Raw genomic sequence first — 7,684 nt, 5'->3', positions numbered from 1 at the left:
ACCGCAGGGCGGCAGAGCCATCGCACTTGGCCGGGTGGCAGAGGAGGACCAGACTATTCACAGATAGCGGCCCAACGACTCCCAGAGCCGGTCGTGCGGCGCGCGAGGTCTGCTCTCATCACAAGAGGCTTTAGGGAGTGCTCAGGCAAGGGTCAGCCCGCAGCCTTCCTGGCAACACCCAGGGGAACCAGGCCACTCGCGTCTCTCGCCTTCATTTTCGACACGAGCGCCTGCGGAGGGCCACCACCCCCTCCGATTGTCAAGAGACCTCCGCACCGGCCTCTGACTTACTCTCAGAATGGACGGAAAGAGCCGGGTAAGCCTTTGAAAAGATTCGACCACGTGCCGAAAACTTTAGACTTCCGTGAGCTCTCCGGCTTGCACCGAGACCCGAAGTCGACGTGCTTAGCACCACGGGACCCCTTTCGCCTGCAGGTCCCGAGCCGCCTTTTATTTTTGTTACGAGTATCGTGTTCCCCAAACCTGGGTGACGAGCACCGCAGGGCGGCAGAGCCATCGCGCTTGTCCGGGTGGCAGAGGAGGACCAGACTATTCACAAATAGCGGCCCAACGACTCCCAGAGCCGGTCGTGCGGCAGGCGAGGTCTGCTCTCATCACAAGAGGCTTTAGGGAGTGCTCAGGCAACGGTCAGCCCGCAGCCTTCTTGGCAACACCCAAGGGAACCAGGCCACTCGCGTCTCTCGCCTTCATTTTGGACACGAGCGCCTGTGGAGGGACGGCCGGAGTCAACGTGGGGTTTGCCCGCCCTCCAATAGTGTCAAAAGACCGCCGCACAAGTCTCTGACTGACTCTTAGAACAGACAGAAAGAGTTTGTCAAATCTGTCAAAAAATTGACAAAGTGTCAAAAATTCGACTTCCAAGAGCTCTCCGGCATGCACTCATACCTGTCATTAAAGTGCTATGCCCGTGGAACCGTTTTTCGGATGCCTTTCAGAACGGTCCCGCGCCGCCATTTTGTTCTAAAAATCGTGTTCCCATATATCTCCGGGTACCCCGCCAACCTCACTGCGGAAAAACTACAAGTGGCACTGAATGGGTCTGAATTCCAAATTTGACTGCATCGGTCTGGAACTCGGTCCGGTCAAAACCGTTTGGATTTTTCTCGGTCCGGACTTCCGCGACAGACAAAGTTAAAGTTTTCGGGCTGCAGGCACAAAACGACAGCTGGCCATTTGCCGGGCTCAATTCACCCAATTCCTCCGGCACTTCGGAGCACATGTTCGGTGTAAGTTTGCGAATCTTTCCCGATGCTGCAGCATTTTCCTCCGCTGACACTTAGAATATTTTTCACACTTTGCTGAAAATTTTTCTAAGTGTTTTTTTCCAAGTTTTCCTGGTTACTGATTTCTTCTTTTTAAACATTTTTCTAAGTTTTTCTGGTTACTGATTTCTTCTTTTTAAACATTTTTCGCAGTTTGTCTGGTTACTGATTTCTTCTTTTTAAACATTTTTCGCCGTTTTTCTGGTTACTGATTTCTTCTTTTTAAACATTTTTCGCCGTTTTTCTGGTTACTCATTTCTTCTTTTTAAACATTTTTCTAAGTTTTTCTGGTTACTGATTTCTTCTTTTTAAACATTTTTCTAAGTTTTTCTGGTTACTCATTTCTTCTTTTTAAACATTTTTCTAAGTTTTTCTGGTTACTCACTTCTTCTTTTTAAACATTTTTCTAAGTTTTTCTGGTTACTGATTTCTTCTTTTTAAACATTTTTCGCCGTTTTTCTGGTTACTGATTTCTTCTTTTTAAACATTTTTCGCCGTTTTTCTGGTTACTGATTTCTTCTTTTTAAACATTTTTCTAAGTTTTTCTGGTTACTCATTTCTTCTTTTTAAACATTTTTCTAAGTTTTTCTGGTTACTGATTTCTTCTTTTTAAACATTTTTCTAAGTTTTTCTGGTTACTCATTTCTTCTTTTTAAACATTTTTCTAAGTTTTCCTGGTTACTCACTTCTTCTTTTTAAACATTTTTCTAAGTTTTTCTGGTTACTGATTTCTTCTTTTTAAACATTTTTCTAAGTTTTTCTGGTTACTCATTTCTTCTTTTTAAACATTTTTCTAAGTTTTTCTGGTTACTGACTTCTTCTTTTTAAACATTTTTCGCAGTTTGTCTGGTTACTGATTTCTTCTTTTTAAACATTTTTCGCCGTTTTTCTGGTTACTGATTTCTTCTTTTTAAACATTTTTCTAAGTTTTTCTGGTTACTCACTTCTTCTTTTTAAACATTTTTCTAAGTTTTCCTGGTTACTGATTTCTTCTTTTTAAACATTTTTCTAAGTTTTTCTGGTTACTGATTTCTTCTTTTTAAACATTTTTCTAAGTTTTTCTGGTTACTGATTTCTTCTTTTTAAACATTTTTCGCAGTTTGTCTGGTTAATGATTTCTTCTTTTTAAACATTTTTCTAAGTTTGTCTGGTTACTGATTTCTTCTTTTTAAACATTTTTCTAAGTTTTTCTGGTTACTCACTTCTTCTTTTTAAACATTTTTCTAAGTTTTCCTGGTTACTCATTTCTTCTTTTTAAACATTTTTCGCAGTTTTTCTGGTTACTGATTTCTTCTTTTTAAACATTTTTCTAAGTTTTCCTGGTTACTGATTTCTTCTTTTTAAACATTTTTCTAAGTTTTTCTGGTTACTGATTTCTTCTTTTTAAACATTTTTCTAAGTTTTTCTGGTTACTGATTTCTTCTTTTTAAACATTTTTCTAAGTTTTTCTGGTTACTCACTTCTTCTTTTTAAACATTTTTCTAAGTTTTTCTGGTTACTCACTTCTTCTTTTGAAACATTTTTCTAAGTTTTTCTGGTTACTGATTTCTTCTTTTTAAACATTTTTCTAAGTTTTTCTGGTTACTGATTTCTTCTTTTTAAACATTTTTCGCAGTTTGTCTGGTTACTGATTTCTTCTTTTTAAACATTTTTCGCCGTTTTTCTGGTTACTGATTTCTTCTTTTTAAACATTTTTCTAAGTTTTTCTGGTTACTCACTTCTTCTTTTTAAACATTTTTCTAAGTTTTTCTGGTTACTGATTTCTTCTTTTTAAACATTTTTCGCAGTTTTTCTGGTTACTGATTTCTTCTTTTTAAACATTTTTCTAAGTTTTTCTGGTTACTGATTTCTTCTTTTTAAACATTTTTCTAAGTTTTTCTGGTTACTCACTTCTTCTTTTTAAACATTTTTCTAAGTTTTCCTGGTTACTGATTTCTTCTTTTTAAACATTTTTCGCAGTTTGTCTGGTTACTGATTTCTTCTTTTTAAACATTTTTCGCAGTTTTTCTGGTTACTGATTTCTTCTTTTTAAACATTTTTCTAAGTTTTTCTGGTTACTGATTTCTTCTTTTTAAACATTTTTCTAAGTTTTTCTGGTTACTCACTTCTTCTTTTTAAACATTTTTCTAAGTTTTTCTGGTTACTCACTTCTTCTTTTTAAACATTTTTCTAAGTTTTTCTGGTTACTGATTTCTTCTTTTTAAACATTTTTCGCAGTTTGTCTGGTTACTGATTTCTTCTTTTTAAACATTTTTCGCCGTTTTTCTGGTTACTGATTTCTTCTTTTTAAACATTTTTCTAAGTTTTTCTGGTTACTCACTTCTTCTTTTTAAACATTTTTCTAAGTTTTTCTGGTTACTGATTTCTTCTTTTTAAACATTTTTCGCAGTTTTTCTGGTTACTGATTTCTTCTTTTTAAACATTTTTCTAAGTTTTTCTGGTTACTGATTTCTTCTTTTTAAACATTTTTCTAAGTTTTTCTGGTTACTGACTTCTTCTTTTTAAACATTTTTCTAAGTTTTCCTGGTTACTGATTTCTTCTTTTTAAACATTTTTCGCAGTTTGTCTGGTTACTGATTTCTTCTTTTTAAACATTTTTCGCAGTTTGTCTGGTTACTGATTTCTTCTTTTTAAACATTTTTCGCAGTTTTTCTGGTTACTGATTTCTTCTTTTTAAACATTTTTCTAAGTTTTTCTGGTTACTGATTTCTTCTTTTTAAACATTTTTCTAAGTTTTTCTGGTTACTCACTTCTTCTTTTTAAACATTTTTCTAAGTTTTTCTGGTTACTCACTTCTTCTTTTGAAACATTTTTCTAAGTTTTTCTGGTTACTGATTTCTTCTTTTTAAACATTTTTCGCAGTTTGTCTGGTTACTGATTTCTTCTTTTTAAACATTTTTCGCCGTTTTTCTGGTTACTGATTTCTTCTTTTTAAACATTTTTCTAAGTTTTTCTGGTTACTCACTTCTTCTTTTTAAACATTTTTCTAAGTTTTTCTGGTTACTGATTTCTTCTTTTTAAACATTTTTCGCAGTTTTTCTGGTTACTGATTTCTTCTTTTTAAACATTTTTCTAAGTTTTTCTGGTTACTGATTTCTTCTTTTTAAACATTTTTCTAAGTTTTTCTGGTTACTGACTTCTTCTTTTTAAACATTTTTCTAAGTTTTCCTGGTTACTGATTTCTTCTTTTTAAACATTTTTCGCAGTTTGTCTGGTTACTGATTTCTTCTTTTTAAACATTTTTCGCAGTTTTTCTGGTTACTGATTTCTTCTTTTTAAACATTTTTCTAAGTTTTTCTGGTTACTGATTTCTTCTTTTTAAACATTTTTCTAAGTTTTTCTGGTTACTGATTTCTTCTTTTTAAACATTTTTCGCAGTTTTTCTGGTTACTGATTTCTTCTTTTTAAACATTTTTCTAAGTTTTTCTGGTTACTGATTTCTTCTTTTTAAACATTTTTCTAAGTTTTTCTGGTTACTCACTTCTTCTTTTTAAACATTTTTCTAAGTTTTCCTGGTTACTGATTTCTTCTTTTTAAACATTTTTCGCAGTTTGTCTGGTTACTGATTTCTTCTTTTTAAACATTTTTCGCAGTTTTTCTGGTTACTGATTTCTTCTTTTTAAACATTTTTCTAAGTTTTTCTGGTTACTGATTTCTTCTTTTTAAACATTTTTCTAAGTTTTTCTGGTTACTCACTTCTTCTTTTTAAACATTTTTCTAAGTTTTTCTGGTTACTCACTTCTTCTTTTGAAACATTTTTCTAAGTTTTTCTGGTTACTGATTTCTTCTTTTTAAACATTTTTCGCAGTTTGTCTGGTTACTGATTTCTTCTTTTTAAACATTTTTCGCCGTTTTTCTGGTTACTGATTTCTTCTTTTTAAACATTTTTCTAAGTTTTTCTGGTTACTCACTTCTTCTTTTTAAACATTTTTCTAAGTTTTTCTGGTTACTGATTTCTTCTTTTTAAACATTTTTCGCAGTTTTTCTGGTTACTGATTTCTTCTTTTTAAACATTTTTCTAAGTTTTTCTGGTTACTGATTTCTTCTTTTTAAACATTTTTCTAAGTTTTTCTGGTTACTGACTTCTTCTTTTTAAACATTTTTCTAAGTTTTCCTGGTTACTGATTTCTTCTTTTTAAACATTTTTCGCAGTTTGTCTGGTTACTGATTTCTTCTTTTTAAACATTTTTCGCAGTTTTTCTGGTTACTGATTTCTTCTTTTTAAACATTTTTCTAAGTTTTTCTGGTTACTGATTTCTTCTTTTTAAACATTTTTCTAAGTTTTTCTGGTTACTCACTTCTTCTTTTTAAACATTTTTCTAAGTTTTTCTGGTTACTCACTTCTTCTTTTGAAACATTTTTCTAAGTTTTTCTGGTTACTGATTTCTTCTTTTTAAACATTTTTCTAAGTTTTTCTGGTTACTGATTTCTTCTTTTTAAACATTTTTCGCAGTTTGTCTGGTTACTGATTTCTTCTTTTTAAACATTTTTCGCCGTTTTTCTGGTTACTGATTTCTTCTTTTTAAACATTTTTCTAAGTTTTTCTGGTTACTCACTTCTTCTTTTTAAACATTTTTCTAAGTTTTTCTGGTTACTGATTTCTTCTTTTTAAACATTTTTCGCAGTTTTTCTGGTTACTGATTTCTTCTTTTTAAACATTTTTCTAAGTTTTTCTGGTTACTGATTTCTTCTTTTTAAACATTTTTCTAAGTTTTTCTGGTTACTCACTTCTTCTTTTTAAACATTTTTCTAAGTTTTCCTGGTTACTGATTTCTTCTTTTTAAACATTTTTCGCAGTTTGTCTGGTTACTGATTTCTTCTTTTTAAACATTTTTCGCAGTTTTTCTGGTTACTGATTTCTTCTTTTTAAACATTTTTCTAAGTTTTTCTGGTTACTCACTTCTTCTTTTATAACATTTTTCTAAGTTTTCCTGGTTACTGATTTCTTCTTTTTAAACATTTTTCTAAGTTTTCCTGGTTACTGATTTCTTCTTTTTAAACATTTTTCTAAGTTTTTCTGGTTACTCATTTCTTCTTTTTAAACATTTTTCGCAGTTTTTCTGGTTACTGATTTCTTCTTTTTAAACATTTTCCTAAGTTTTCCTGGTTACTGATTTCTTCTTTTTAAACATTTTTCTAAGTTTTCCTGGTTACTCATTTCTTCTTTTTGATCATTTTTCTAAGTTTTCCTGGTTACTGATTTCTTCGTTTTGAACATTTTTCTAAGTTTTCCTGGTTACTCACTTCTTCTTTTCAAACATTTTTCTTCGTTTTTCTGTTTACTCATTTAGCACTTTCAGGCACTTTCCGATCATTTCCTCGTTCCCGATTTCACCCTTTAAAACGCTTTCGGGCATTTCCCTAAGTTTTGCGGTTCACTCGTTTGGGACTCACTGACACCTTCTCTAGCTTCCCTGCTCACTTTTTTCGTACTGTTGAGAAAATTCGAACCCTTTCCTTAACTATGCCGGTTACTGACTTCACCGCTTCAGACCCTTGTCCCCGTAATGAAAGATACCATTTCCCACCGTGGGAAATGCACGAAAATCGGACTGAACACGGGGGAGGCTCCCCCCTCGAAGGCGAGACCGTCGGCAGAACCGCCGGGTCAAACCCGGCTGAGCTACCCGGCTTACAAGTCTCAAAGTCGGTATGAGCAGTCACGTCCACCCCCATTCCCTTTTGGACCACTTCCCACGGTTCCAAATGCATGAAAATCGGCCTGTACACGGGGGAGGCACCCGCCTCGAAGACGAGACCGTCGGCAGAACCGCCGGGTCAAACCCGGCTGAGCTACCCGGCTCGGAAGCGCCAAAGTCGGGTTGAGCAGTCACATTCACTCCCATCCCCTTTTGGGCAACTTCCCACGGTTGGAAATGCATGGAAATCGGACTGAACACGGGGGAGGCTCCCCCCTCGAAGGCGAGACCGTCGGCAGAACCGCCGGATCAAACCCGGCTGAGCTACCCGGCTTACAAGTCTCAAAGTCGGTATGAGCAGACACGTCCACCCCCATTCCCTTTTGGACCACTTCCCACGGTTCGAAATGCATGAAAATCGGCCTGTATACGGGGGAGGCACCCGCCTCGAAGACGAGACCGTCGGCAGAACCGCCGGGTCAAACCCGGCTGAGCTACCCGGCTCGGAAGCGCCAAAGTCGGGTTGAGCAGTCACATTCACTCCCATCCCCTTTTGGGCAACTTCCCACGGTTGGAAATGCATGGAAATCGGACTGAACACGGGGGAGGCTCCCCCCTCGAAGGCGAGACCGTCGGCAGAACCGCCGGATCAAACCCGGCTGAGCTACCCGGCTTACAAGTCTCAAAGTCGGTATGAGCAGACACGTCCACCCCCATTCCCTTTTGGACCACTTCCCACGGTTCGAAATGCATGAAAATCGG

The sequence above is a fragment of the Chiloscyllium punctatum genome, unplaced genomic scaffold (assembly GCF_047496795.1).
Source record: "Chiloscyllium punctatum isolate Juve2018m unplaced genomic scaffold, sChiPun1.3 scaffold_1235, whole genome shotgun sequence".
Taxonomy (NCBI): domain Eukaryota; kingdom Metazoa; phylum Chordata; class Chondrichthyes; order Orectolobiformes; family Hemiscylliidae; genus Chiloscyllium; species Chiloscyllium punctatum.
The sequence above is the reverse complement of the archived record's forward strand: the minus strand, read 5'-3'. Positions refer to the sequence as shown.